The sequence below is a fragment of the Crinia signifera genome, chromosome 1 (assembly GCF_055691185.1).
Source record: "Crinia signifera chromosome 1, ASM5569118v1, whole genome shotgun sequence".
Classification (NCBI taxonomy): Eukaryota; Metazoa; Chordata; class Amphibia; order Anura; family Myobatrachidae; genus Crinia; species Crinia signifera.
This window is the reverse complement of record NC_139217.1, coordinates 98,529,138-98,544,714: the sequence shown is the minus strand read 5'-3', so window position 1 is coordinate 98,544,714 and position 15,577 is coordinate 98,529,138.

Below are 15,577 nucleotides of genomic sequence, written 5' to 3'. Positions count from 1 at the left end.
CGAGGCGGGTCTCCGAGTTAGGGGCTTTATCCTGTAAAGTTCCATTTTTAATTTTTTCATGGATAGGGCTGTGCTGAGAACAGTACCTAAGTTTCTACCCAAGGTAGTATGTTCTTTTTACCTAAATCAAGAGATTGTTCTTCCAGTGTTAACTCCTTCAGAAGAAAGGAAGAAAAGGGACAAACTAAAAAATTTGGACGTGGTGCGTGCCTTGTGCATATATGTGGACAGAATGAAGGATCTTCGTAAGACAAATTCCTTGTTAGTTCTTTATGACATACATAAGATGGGTTGGCCTGCTTCTAAACAGATCATTGCCAGGTGGTTGAGATCTGTCATCGCATTTGCCTATACTAAGGTGGGAAGACCTTTACCTTCAAAGATAAATGCACATACCACCAGGTCAGTGGCGTCCTCCTGGGCAGTGTGCCATGGGGCTACATCAGAACAGGTATGCAGGGCAGCCACTTGGTCATCTGTCCACACCTTCACCAAATTTCATAGGTTCCATGAGTTTGCATCGGAGGACACATCATTCGGGCGAGCAGTGATGAGAGCTGCGAACCTGAGCGTACCCTCCCAAAGGAGCGGCTCTTAAACGTCCCATGGTTGAGCTGCATCACCAGGATAGATGATAGAAAAAAGGAGATTTTTGTAAGAACTTACCGTTCAAATCCTTTTCTCTCCAGTCTATCCTGGTGATGCAGCGATCCCTCCCCCTACGCTCAGTAAGTACTGCTGTTTTCATGTTAAATTGGTTATGTTATAAAATTGTTTTGTGCATATAATATGTTCAGGCGATGTTCTGAGTTTTTGTATCTTAGTCTGCTCCTAAAGTTTAACTGAAGCATGATGGGATGTGGAGGGGTCCTTGAAAAGTTTAGCATAGGTGCCTGGCTCCTCCCACATCTCAAGGTTGAGCTGCATCACCAGGATAGACTCAGAGAGAAGGATTCGAATGGTAAAAATCTCCTTTTATCTCTCTCTAAGGTCTTTAAGATTGGGGCAAAGGGACATGTTTTTCATCGAATTACTGTATTTTAAAAGCATAAAAAAGTGACTTATTAAATTACTCTGAATTTGGGTCTTTTTTTTCATATTATTGAAGTAAAAATAGCAACAACAATGGGATTAATATTACAGAGCTAAACATGTCGGTTGTTTTATAAATTATTGCTTTTCGAAAATATAAAATAATCTGATTTATTAAACATATCTGATCATTGTAACAATACCTAACCAATAACTCCTAAAATGAGCTAGTATTAGAAATGCCTGCTATATGTGTAATAGTCTAAACTAGTTCTTCTAGTTCCATTCACTCCTCTCAGTCTCTGAGTCAGTGAGTGAATTATCTTCTAATCTTCTGAAATAATCTTTTGAGTGAACTACTGTAGATCATAATGAACTAGTCACCAAGCTGAACTAGATGTCCCATCACTACCAGAAATCACCTATGGAGGGCACTGGATCGGTGAGACACTATTTACCGGTTGTGCTGTAGCACTGACTACATAGTAAAGGTGGGAAGCCGGTTAGCACATATAAACAAACATGCAGAGAAGTATATTATAGTGTTCATTGTAGCACTCGCCATCTTTGAAAATTCATGAAGTTCCTCTTCCCTGCCTGGGGTGTCGCTGTCTGCTGTAGTGCTTTTAGAACAGTGTAGTCTGTATATCAGCACTGATATCCAAACCAGACCTGGGCTAGAAACACCACAGCAGACAGCCACACCCCAGGCAGGCAACAGGAACTGCATGTGTTTTCAAAGATGGCGGATGCTAGAATGAACACTACTGTATATTACATGTGTTGGCTGCAGGTCCCCTGTGATTGGTAATGCTGTGTCTATCTCAGGTGGCATGCAGCCCCCTGGTATTCAGCATTCAGCAGAACTCTTCTTCTAAGCCCACCCCAGGCTTTAAACAGGGCCGGTTTTACCCATACGCTGTGTATACAGCTGAGAAGGGGGCCACATAGAGGAGGACACTATGGGCGGTATTCAATGAGCCTGATTCGCCAGGTTTTTATGGCGAATTTGTGCTGTTTGGCGAATTTCTGACAAAAACGGTGAATCACCCTATTCAATGACCACATGGCGAATACATTTGAAGGTTTTTTTCGCCATGATTCACCGAGTAGCAATCGCTATCTTTTTATGGTGAAGTGGAATGTGAACTTTTAAAATAAAGTGTTTTGTTTTTTACATTTGGTGTCAAAAAATCAGGAATTTTATTCTGAGGAGGGGCATGCTATTTTTATTCATGTGCTGTAAGCACATGAATATATATTTAATTTAAAAAATAATATTATTTTTTTTTTTTTTTTACACAGCAGCCAGCAGGGGGCGCCGGAGCCGAGCCGCTCATTACATATTCATATATTCACTGCACGATCATTACGATCGTGTGTAGTGAATATACGCCCCCCTGCTGGCACCCCCGGGGGGCAGCCTGTGCTGCCTGGCACCCGGGGAGCCCACCTAACCCCCCACAAAGGTCTGGGCTAGGCAGAGAGACTTCCATCTCTCTGCCTGGCACCCTTCTCAGGCTCCCTGCGGCATTCGCCGCAGGAGCTCATATTCGCCTGTCAGGGGCAGCGAGCCCCTGCCCCTGCTGGCTCCGGAACGTGGCGAATGTGCAGCGAATCCAAAAAAGGATTCGCTGCACCTCGCAGGTATTCACATTGAATACCGCCCTATGACTCAGCTGTGCCAGCGACATGCTACCCATACTGTATGGTCTGCACCAACTTGCACCTCCTGCGCTTACCCACATTCCCTCTGCAGGGCAGCAGCTGTCCTTGAAGTAGTTGGTTCAGTATGATGTTGCTAAGATAAACTGCTCTTATCTAGCACCAGTGAATGTGAAGCCCAATGAGATACAATGATTAGAGCACCAGGTATATCTAGGGTAATGGCCCATATTTTAGTCTTTAAGAAAGCCATATACAGAGCGAAAAGTGTTAGTGGTTCCATCATCTTTCACCTTACGATATCGCATCCGATTTATCGGCCAATTCGATCTGCTATGCGATTTAGCATCCGATTTTTGGCCATTTCCTGCCAATTTGCATGCTATTCCATCCTTGCACACCCCCAGGTACTATGCCATGGAATGCAATGCGATTTTCAGGGAAACGCCCCTGATTGTACAATTAAATATCGCATAGCATTGCATTGCATGCCAGCAAGTGGCATGCGATGCGATTCACAATATTAAATGCATCCCCATTGTCAACGACACCCCCACTATCAACGCCAACCCGAAGCGTGGCGAGCGCAGCGGTACGCGTCCTCTGACCTTTTCATACCCCCACTATCCACACCGGCGTGGAGTGGATTTTAGATAGTGTGGCGAGCCCAAAGCGTGGCGAGCGGACGCGGATTACTTTACATGTATTCCACTTCGGGCTCGGTGGCTCGCTGCGCTCGCCACACTATCTAAAATTCAGCTCTGCGCTGACGTGGATAGTGGGGGTATGAAAAGGTCGGAGGACGCATGCCGCCACCCCTCGCGGGCTCGCTGCGCTCGCCTTGCTTCAGGTTTGCGTTGATAGTGGGGGTGACGTTGACAATGGGGGTAAATTAAAAATCAAATCACATCACATGCATCGCATGGCATGCATCGCATGCCGCTATATTGCATGCGATGCGATGCACTATGGAAATCGGGGGTGTGCAAGGTGTGCAAAGATGGAACAGCATGCAAATCGGCGGGAAAACGCGAAAAATCGGCCAAAAATATGCCGCAACATCGAATCCGATTTTTGCATGCAATTTGCGGCCGATTTTTGGCCGATTTCGCGGGTGCCCTGATAATACATAAGTACCGGTAAGAATTCCGGAGTCAGGATGCTGGTGTTCAGTATACCACCGGGAGACCAGAACCGGGATCTCTAAATCAATTAGGATGCCAGTGCTGGAATCCCATCTGACGAACGTTAATATGCGGGCAGAATGAAAGTGCGCACAGGAAAGGGGGGGTTAGGTTTAGGCACAAATGGTTGGATTATGATTAGACTGTAGGGGGGTTTATGGTTAGGCTACACCACAGCGAGGGGGGTTTGTGTGCAGGGGTTAAGTTTAGATGGTGGGGGGTTAGGTTTAGGCACTAGTATGGAGGATTAGCCTATATATAATATGTGTGTGAATGTGTCATGCTGTATATATATATTAAACAGAAGTAGGCAGAACCTGTATGCCAACTTCTGTGACATCATAAGTTGGACAGAAATTGGCTGATCTTTTATGAAAAAAAGTTGGTTAGGAGTGTGGGGTGGTGTTATAGTTGGACAGACAGTTGGATGGTTGGAGGAAAGTTGGTCTGATGTATGGCCAGCTTTAGTCAGTTCAGCGTTCACTTTGTCCTCAAAGCAGAGCACAAAGGGAGAGGACAGCACCCAGTGGTACTGCAATGAGCAGTGGCTGTCACTGGCTGACAGACAGCAGCTCTCATGTACGCTGCTCTAGCAAGCTCAAAGTCCGGACTCTCATAGGAAAAGTGGAGTCTGCTGGCCAACACTGATCGGGGGGGGTTTCTGGGTACTCAGAAACCCCTCCTGCGTGTGCCACTGCAGGTAGTAGCAGTTGGATAAGACCCAAATTTATCAAGTGCTTCAAAACAATTTTACATTTGTGTGTACAGTATATACTGGATGAAAATTTGGCAAAACTTGTTTGCTTAGATACCTGTTACTCCAGTGAGACTTTGATACATGGGACTGTTGTATATTGGAGACTGGTATTTACCACACAGGTGTAAACTTGGGATCCTACAGTACAAAGCTGGCCCTAGCCTAAATGATGCCCTAGGCAAGATTTTGGCTGGTGCCCCCTAGCACTGCCACTCATTCCGCCTCTGACCCTGCTCCCCTTTCCCAGCACCATCAACCCTCATCATAGCAGTCATCATTTTGGTGCTCCTACCCGCAATATTTTAAATAGAAACAGTGCACACATTCGGTGCGCAGCCCAAACAGGGGTGTGTTCTTGCTGGGAAGCTGCATGGCCACACAATTTTACCCCCAATTCAAATTATGCCACACAGTAGTGCAACTTTATTCACATTATATCATGCGATGGTGTCCCTTATTCACGTTACATCACACAGTAGTTACCACTTTACCTTATGTACATTACTCCTCACATTATTCACATTATACCCTTAGAAAAAAATCCTGAGAAAATATTGTATTTTAACCACCTCCATAGCCACACTGCAACCTAGCACAAATCAGTGTGTGCTGGGCAGAGGAGAAGAGCTGCAGATGCTGCTGTCACTTAAGGGGAGGGGGCCCGGGCCCCCACTGGGCCCTCCCATCAGACTTGGCCTGGGTAATTTGTACCCCTACCCCTTTCTCTCTGCACCCCTGATAATACCACACAGTAATGCCCCTTACACATGACACACATTTTTAATGTCCTTATACATTATGCCAACCTTTATTAATGCCCTTCATACACATAATGACACACATAATGCCCCTTACACATATGTTGCACATTATTAATGCCCTTATACACATGACACACATAATGCCCATTACACATATGTTGCACATTATTAATGCCCTTATGCACATGACACACATAATGCCTGTTACACATATGTCGCACATTATTAATGCAATTATACATGACACACATAATGCCCCTTACACATATGCCGAACACTATTGCACAACCAACCCACCTGCAGACAGCACTCGCACAGCCGCTAACACTGTGACCTCTGCCTCTGCTTGGATACAGATGTTTCCTCATACATCTTGCCTCAATAGGCCATGCAGCTCCTAGCCAGTTCTGCTAACGTTGGGTGCCTTTTTTGCTGAAAATTCGTCTTATTTGCATTGTTATGACCAGCACACATAAGGAGCTTCCGATGATTAAAATGATATGCGGCATGCCTGTATTTTGCGTGCGACTGTGGCTGTACCTGCATACGGAATGCTATGTTACAGTTATTTCCATGAATACACTATTTCATATGCAGATACAGCCTCACTCACACACAGAATATAGGCATGCTGCATATCATTTTAATCAGCAGAAGCTGCTGATGCCCCTAGGCATTCCAAATGCCCTAGGCAATTGCCTAGTTTGCCTATGCCTAAGGCCGGCCCTGCTACAGTATATTAGCTATCTTTGACTTAACATCTTTTATTTATATTCTTTATATTCATGAGCATGTTTAAAAGTGATATTTGATGTATATTTTACACATATACTATATTTATATATTATTTATTTAATAACAGTTTCTTGCACTTTACAATAGGAGACAGTGATACAACAAACTGGGTATTTACAGACAGTTAAAGGTATGAGAAGTTTTATCTTACATGAAATACCGATAAGTGGCTCCTTTTGATGTGATTGATACTTTGATTTTTTTTAATACATTGAATTATATATTATACATATGGGACTGTGATTAATTGTGGAAAGTAAACTCAGCTATAGTGCACCGGAATTTACTAGCGAAATATCGCTCACACTATAACCAAAAAAACATGTAATTACTACATATATAAAAAATTGCTGCTAATGTACATTTAACATATTATTTTATCCTGTAATTGCTTAATGTAAATGATTTTCCATATGTATCATGCTATATAAAAATATTACATTATTCTGAAGAAAAATAGCTACTTTGAATTTATTCCCCATGGATTTCTGTTGTGCAAATGAAATATCCAATATACTGGGGACCTGTCCTTTAGTTGTTAGTTATCAATCACTCCATTTGGCATGCAGGACAAATTAAAATGAAAACTGTGAATCATGTTTGCTGATAAATAAAATATCTGGGGATAGGAAATCATAAATCCTCATGTACATTAGTTGACAAGCCTTTTCTAATTCCTGATCCCAGTGGTTTTATTATATCAGATTTATGCAAGAGGGTAAGGGTCATCTACGAAAAGTGGGAATGTGCTTACTTTTTCAGGTTAAAGGGTTGAGTGAAAAAAAACATTTCTCGAATACTGCCTATTATCACTACACAACCACCCTCTTCATTCATTTTTATATAAAGTACCTCTCTTGAGTGTTATTTGTGTCTTAAATTCATCATGAGAAAGAGGGAACAACAGTACTAAAAATGTGTCCTCATAAACTGTCTCAAATACCACCCAACAGGTGTCCTTGTGGTGGTATTAAACTTGCAACAAAGCCACAGTTAATTGCACTAAGATGTGAAAGCGTTCACACCATGCCGTACTGAGTTGCCAGTGCTCTGCTGATGAAAACTAGAATGTGTAGAATGGCATTGGATTGAGAAGGCATTATAGTAAGCCCTGACAGGAGGGTAGACTGTCATTTCTTATGTTACTTGTGACAATTTGTAAAGGCGTGTGCGACATTTTGGGGTAAAATGCATTGTATCTACAGTAAGTACGTGAATACAGTACTGTAAAAAGAGATAAACGCAAGGGTGATAGAGTGATAAATGTCTAGCCAATCAGCTCCCAACTGTGACAACAAATGCTGTGTTTGAGAATTACCGTTCTGAGCTGATTGGCTCGATGATTATCACTCTTTATCACTCTCGCGTTTATCTTTTTTTAAGGCAAAAGAAAAAAGTTTGGTACCGTGTTAGCCAGTTGATAAGAAAAGTTTTATTGTTCCTCAGTGAGAAAAACAAAATAGCAATCTAGCAAATATGATACCAACATCTGAGGACACTGGCCCAGAGAGAGTGAGGGCATCGGAGCTCTAACTCTGGTCTGTCATCAACTTAGAGACAATAAAACTTTCACACTACTTATCTACAAACCAATTAAGGACTCAATTTACAAGCTCATTCTGTTATTTTGTTTTGTTTTGATCTTAAGAATGTCCATCTATCACATCTTGTTCCTACTCTGCTGTGTATATATATGTGGTTCTTCACACACCTTGTTATACCATGCCTGAGGAAGAGACCTAAGAAGTCTCGAAAGCTTGCATTTTAACAACATTTATTTTTGTTAGCCATTAAAAGGTATCATATTTGCTAGATTGCTATTTTGTTTTTCTCACTGAGGAACAATAAAACTTTTCTTTTTTTAAGGCGTAATACATCTTTCCCAATGTTCTATTTTTTTAACACTGAGCCATGGAAGCCGAACATACTCAGCTCCGGGATTCAGCTCTGGCATTGGGTGTCCTGGAGGGGGGACCACTTCACTGGGGGGAGTCCCCACTCTCTCAGGAAACCCAGCCAGGCCTGGCTGGTTGGGGGAAAGGGGCAGTGGCAAAAACAGGAATTGTATGGGGGGGGGGGGGGAGTTTCCAAACTTTCCATTGTGTGCACAGCAGCCACTATTATGCATGATAGTACCAATAATACCGGTACAGACATGAGATGTGGTGATATCTGTGAGGTACATGGGGGATGGTGTGGTTGGCACCCTGGGCTGTCATCTTTCTCCAGATGGAGCCAATATCACTGACCACTTAGCTGGAAGAGTGGGGAGCTAGGAGAGCAGGCAGCCAAATGAGAGTGCTGAGTGCCGAGCACTTCCATCCCGGCTGAGGGAAAGATACAGACACTGGTCTGATATGTGAATAGGGAGAAAGGTTTGCAGTTAGTGAGTTTGGCTGTGTTCATATAGATTAGTAAAGGGTCCGTCACTCAACTGACACTACACAACTGCCCCAGTGCCCACAACAAAACACATTGATAAATGGGTTATACACCCCAAATGCTAATGCCATGTTAATCATTGCTCCATCTGCACCACAGCATGCCCCGTGGTTGCTGTGAATGGGACATGCATGTGTGAGATGCGCACCTCCCTTTTTAAAATAATGAGAGCATCTCTGTACACTCCCATAGTGGTGCTAGGCACCAGATCACCTAGTCTAGCCAAAATTGCACATCTGCGATCGAGCAACGCTGGATGAGAGCTGCTTCATTTGTACGTAACATATAAATACAAAGTTTTTCACAAGCCAGTATCTATATACCGTATATATATAGATAGAATAATTATATGCAATGTATTACAATCCCACAAAAATTTTTTTTTTTTTCCTCCTCGCGTTCAAATAAGCGTAACTTTTTTAATTTTCCGGCTATATAGACACATGAGGGCTTTTTTTTTCGGGACAAGTTGTACTTTTTAATGGTACCATTTACTATACCATATAATATTCTGGGGAATCAGGAAATAATTCAATGTGGGGTAAATAAGAAAAAAAACGCAATTCCACAATTTTGCGCTGGTTACGGTTTTTTTGGAGTTCATAGTTCGTTTAAAATGATGGGTTATCTTTATTCTATGGGTCGTTACGATTCCGGTGATACCAAACTTATATAGTTTTCGTTATGTTTTACCACTAAAAAAAAAAATATGGGCGACTTTCTGATCTCTTTTAGTTATTTTTTTTTGGGTAGGCGATGCGACCAAAAAACGTAGTTTTGGCGTTGGGAATTATTTTCCGTTTACGCCTTTAACCGTGCGGGATAACTAATGTTATATTTTAATAGATCGGACTTTTAGGAACGCGGCGATACCAAATATGTTTATTTTTTTTATTTTTTATTTATTTTTATTTGTGAAATGGGGAAAGGGGGGTGATTTGAACTTTTAATATTTTTTTTTTTTTTTTTTATTTTTAAACTTATTTTTTTTTTTTTTACTTTTACTACAAGGCCCCCTAGTGTACTTGACCACTAGGGGGCGCGATCGCCTGTACTAGGTTCAGCCATAGAGCTCTATGGCTGAACATAGTGATTTTCAGCACTTCCTATTACATCCTGCCTCAGGCAGGATGTAATAGGAATGCTGACACGGCCAGCACAGGGGTCTACATTAGACCCCTGGCTGCCATGGCAACCGATCGGCACCCTCCGATCTCGCCGCGGGGGGCCCCGATCGGCGCCGGAGGGGGGCGCCCCCCCTCCGATCAGCTATTTAAGCACTGCGGGCGCTTTGCCCGCGGTGCTTAAAGGGTTAAACGGCCACGATCGGCGAACTCGCCGCTCGTGGCCGTGAGAGCAGGTACCTGGCTGTAATATACAGCCATTACCTGCTCTCTTTCAAGCCAGCTCACTCCGTGAGCTGGCTTGATTCCCCCGCAACCGACATATGACGTAAATGTACGTCATATGTCGGGAAGGGGTTAAAAGGGCATCAGCTTTCCCCTAAATAAAAGGTAATACTAAGTAAATATAGACAATGGATAAGGGCTCATCCTATGCATTGTTGCACTTTCTCCCAAATAGGTTCTGGGATATTTTTGCATATAACATCTTGTGCATGGTTGCATTCCCACACCGTAGGACTCTGAGAACTGCTTACTTTGTACAATTTCTTCTGCCTAGCCACCAATAGCCACTTTGTCTATCGGAAGACCTGGGGGCATCTGAGTACGCGGCGGACCTAAACTCCCCTGAAAAGGTGGCTGATATACAGTAGGTGAAGTATTTGGCTGCAGGAGGCTAAAGGACTGCTGGGCAGGACGAGAATTCCATGAGCATACTCACAGGCCGCTAGTTCGTGCAACACAGGGTACAGGTGATACAAGAGCTACCTAGTTGTAAGTGTTTCATGTACTATTTAAAATAAACTTTACTTTGAATGATGCAGTGTTTGTATTTATTTAAACTGTGAATTCTAATCAAATTTAGAATTCACAGTTTATATGGACACACACACATATACACATTTTTAACATTGTTCTAGGAAGTATATAGTTATGGTTGGTAAGGAAGAAGAAAGAATTTCAAGCATATTTTTAGAATTGTTCATGCTAAATACCTTTTCAAAGCTTGCTATTCATAATCGCCAATTAAAAAATGATCAAGTTTTAAAACTGAAGCTCCAGCGTACTGTATTTCTGTGTTTTAAAGCAAGTCTACACCTATAATTACCCAGAAGGACCATTAGCCCACAGAGATGTCAGATTTACATGCAGTTGGTTTCACTCTATATAGTAACCCATGCAGCCAAGTCCAATTGACTGGAAAATGTATTAAGAATATGAATCATCAGTGTATAATATGTGCATTACGTGCAAAGAACTGTGGGACGAAGAGTTAATCACCCTCTGTGCACTCATTTGTACTACATTATATAGTTTATAACTTGAATAATATCACTCAAATAGGAAGACCAGCTGTGCAGTTGTGGACCCAGCTGTTGGACTGTAGAGCAAATGGGCATCTGCTACCTGGTTCTATGTCAGTAAATTCCATCTGGATTTTTATTAAATCATTATTTCGTCACCATTGGGATGAATGGGCGAATCATATTCTGCTGAAGTGGCCCTTCTGGAATATTTGTTTCAGCCTGCCTTTTTCGGAGAACATCAGTGGAGCATTGTTGATTAGATTAGCAATCCTCCATTTATATTGTTCTATGGGATGCAGAACAAAAAGCTTCAGATAGTACAGTATATTGTGAGTTTCCAGATTTAGAGACACAATGGGGTAAGTTAGATGAGGTTCTATTGAAGATGGGATGTTGCCCGTAGAATCGAATCAGATTCTACTCCTTTTTTATTTAGCACCTTCTAGAAGATAATAGATAGATTCTGATTGGTTGCTATGGGCAACATCCCATCTTCAATACAACTCCCATCTTAGTAAATTTACCCCCAAAGTTTCAGTTTAAAATATAGTTCCAGCGAAACCTAAGCTAAGGACACAATCCTCATGCATGTTATGTCTCATACCATATACTTTGAAAAATAAAAATGTCACTGCATTCCTTGTACAAATGCCCATTCACTTATTATAGGCTACAGGGATATTACTGTACAGTGCTGGAGACATAAAATATTTACAAATTTCTGCACCTTTTTGTCAGTATTTTTGTTTGCGTGTGGATTCCCTTTGATTTACAACATCCCAGGTCCAGTTCACCCTGCCATGTTCTGTCAGCGGGATTCGGATGATAGTTTGACAGTCATTAGGTCAACACCATATGGTCAATATGTAAAAGGACGACACAGACAAAAGCAAAAGGTCGATATGGCAATGATGAACACATGAAAGGTGACATGAATTTTTAAGATTTAGTAAAAAATCTTTTGTTGTTTTTAAATACCATCTACAGTACGTAGACTACGATTGGGAACAGTAAATTGTGCTGAGTTTAGCATTAGCGTAGCGGCACACCTAAATCCAAATCATGAGTGATGTTAGCCATGCTAGGGGATCTGGTACATTAATTGGGGGTTCACGTGCTCAACTATCGACAATGACAAAAAAAAAGATTAACTTTGAATTTTTGACTTTTTCATGTGTCAACCGTTTGCTTGTGTCCACTTATTTTCCCATTTCGATAATTTGGGGTAAATGTAGACCCCATGATCCACACACTTCTCAGCCATCTACAATTTCTGTTCAATCAGATATCTTATCATCCATGCAAGAATCAAATTCACGTATTTTATACAGATTTGCATGTGAATAGGGTATCTTACAATAAGTCATTTCATTTTGTGAGGCTATGGTGACAGATTCTTCAAACACTGGAGTTCATTTGGAAAGAGCACCCAAAAATAAAACAATACAATACAATTGATTCTTGTTTTTCTGTGCACGTTGAGGAGTACTCTGTGGTTCTACTGTAGATATTAAAGCCGTCAATATTTCCATATTTTGATTTTTGGTAAAGTAATTTAGGTCAACAGCTTCTAGGGGCTAATTCAACATGGATGGCTATCAGAGAATTTGCAAATCAAGTGATTATCGAACAACTGCGCATGTGCGAGGTCAATTAGCGAAAACATTTATGCATACACAAAAGTCGCAGAGTAGATGCAATTTGACAAGAAGATGGCATTTAGGGGCGGAAACATGGCATTTTCTGGTTGTCTTTATGAAAACAGAGGCATGCACAGGTATTTTTCAGGTGGGTCTCTGATATCAGCGATGACCACTTCCAGCCTGTTTCTTCAGCAGATTAGTGGAAGCCCTAGACTGGCGCAGATGAAAAAAAAATGTTCTATGGTTCGTTTTTTGCAAATGGATCTGCAAATACATTGATATTTGCCATACATTCACTATTTTGAAGGGGATATTTTTCCTTTCTGTCTGGGGGCGGCTTTCTGCTCGCAATCTACTGCGATTTTTCTAATTAGCAATCCATACTTGCCTGCAACAAATCTCACATAACAAAATGGAAATGTTTGTACCTCTCAGTGCCATTTTCCTACGTGAAATCTAAAAGATATGTTTTTTGCATATATGCTGTATAGGCAATAGCAAGCACAAATGGCATATTTACAATGAAAAGCGTATGTTTTGTACTTAGTAAATATTAGTAATTGGATAAAGTCAGTGCGCCTAAAATAGTTGAGGGAATCTGTCCGGAAAAAAAGGTTACTTTAAAGATTGAAGCACAACTGATATACTACACTAGAAACTGATTTCAGTCATATAAATATGAAGCCTTAATGTAAGCAGTATTCACTATCCTAATCCCCTGGCTACATAACTATGGCGTTAAGGTAAAGCACATCAACAAAATTCACTATGTGATTCATTTGCTGACAGCTCTTCTTCATATAATGCCAGTGGCACATTTCAGCATTTCAAGAGAATGTGATCTCCTGGCAGTTGTCTTGATATCTGTATCTACTTTGAACTAGCAGCACAACCAATATTTAATAAGAACTCTAGATAATAAATAACAGTTCTATTTGATAATGATTATTAATAAAATAAAGTTGTTTAAATTAAATTGACATATCCCTACAGGAACGTATAGCTGAACAAATGTTTGCTATTTTTGTGTTGAAAAACACAATACATTTTGTTTCTATGTTTTTGAATAAAAAAAAAACACTTATTATCCATATTTAATTTTTTTGTCATCTGTGAGAGAACTGTTTTTTTTGGAAGGACAGGACTCGGTAATAAGAGATCATTTATTGTGGTATTGTAACAATAGGAGCCCGTAAAAGCCAATACCTGCAAAGAGAAAAAAGGTAAAGTGTTTTCACTTTACGGGCCAAATGTAATTTTGTGATGTAATTTTTTTAAAGCAGCAATCATTTACACTGGAAAACCAGGTTGATTTTTCCATGTAATTTATTGCCGCTTAAAAAAATGAGAAAACTCTCCAAAAAGCTCTCACTTTCTGATTCTCATACCCTATTACATTTGGCCCTACTTTTTAATTCACATCAAGCTTGCTTAGTGCATACGAGTAATCATCAGATCCCTTTCTGTTACAAAATTATATAAATGTAGCTTATAGGCAACACAGGCTAACACTATACAACAATAGATCATATACATATAAAAGATAACTATAAAATGTAAAGGTCCATACACACTGGGCAATTATGCCCAGCGTGTATGAACAGCGATGATCGCTATCATCGCTGGGGGGAAAGCCGCTCAGTGCATACACACTGAGCAGCTTTTCCCCTGCCCGGCGCCGACAGCAGGGGGCGGGCGGCTTTGCATAGCGAAGATCTATGCAAAGCCGTCCTCAAAGCCGCTCATCTGCTGGTATTACCAGCAGATGAGCGGCTTTCCCGGCAATGATGCTCATCGCTGGGCCATACACACTGGGCAGCTTTGAGCTGAAAGCTGCTCAAACTTGCTGTTTTGAGTGGCTTCCAGCTCAAAGTCACCCAGTGTGTATGGGCCTATAGATAGAAAAAATGCTAAGTCACTGTATGAATAGTGTTTTACATTTTTTATTTACAACAATACAACAAAAATACACTATAATAAGCAGTACAAATGCAGACACTTAATGGCAAGATACATGGCACCTGCTTTCTGAGATTTATATCTGTGATCTATTTTAGTAGTGCTATCAAGTCAGCATGTACTGTATGTATGCAGGCCATACATATAGTACATATATGCACCAGGCAACTGATTCTTTAAATCAATTCCAAATGTGTTATTTATTTAACAAATTATTATATAACGATCAATTTTTTTAAAGGAATCAACCAATATGCTAAAAATTCTAGAATAGACAGTATTCTGTATAGAGGCATTCATGGGGTTAAATACAATTAAACATATGTTATTTAATTGCATTAAAAGATAATTTCATATAAATTAGAAAATGTAAAAACTATGTTTGTCAGGTCCTGAGGAAGCGTTCATTGCGAAGCGTACGCTGACCGACTACACACTCAGTGTTTCTAAAACCCCCCATTCCCTTCCCAAAATACCTATGTAATATTTTGATCTGTACTGTTGCGCAAAACACTGGTCAGCGGCTAACTCCGTGACCACGGGCAGGAGACGCGAATCTGGCCCCTGATTCAGCGTTTTCCTTGGACGAGCCAGCAGAGTGAACGAGGCAAGTGCACGCCTGCACACCTTGCATCTAGTTCACCAGCGCTCTGTAGAGTGGGTTATCGGCGGCTCCAGGGGCTGACGGCTACACTGTAGCGGGACCGCTACCCGTGCACGGTGCATGTCGTGACTCACTGCTGAGCCCTGCTTCCCTGAATTACACGGCATTGGGCTTACGTTTATGCCTGTTATTATTGCTCTGACCATTAAACAATATTAAAAAACAGGTAGCCCATTTCAATAGAGAAAATTCCACTCTCTTTTCTTCATTCAAAATTGTGCGCTGTACGTGATATAACCAGTAT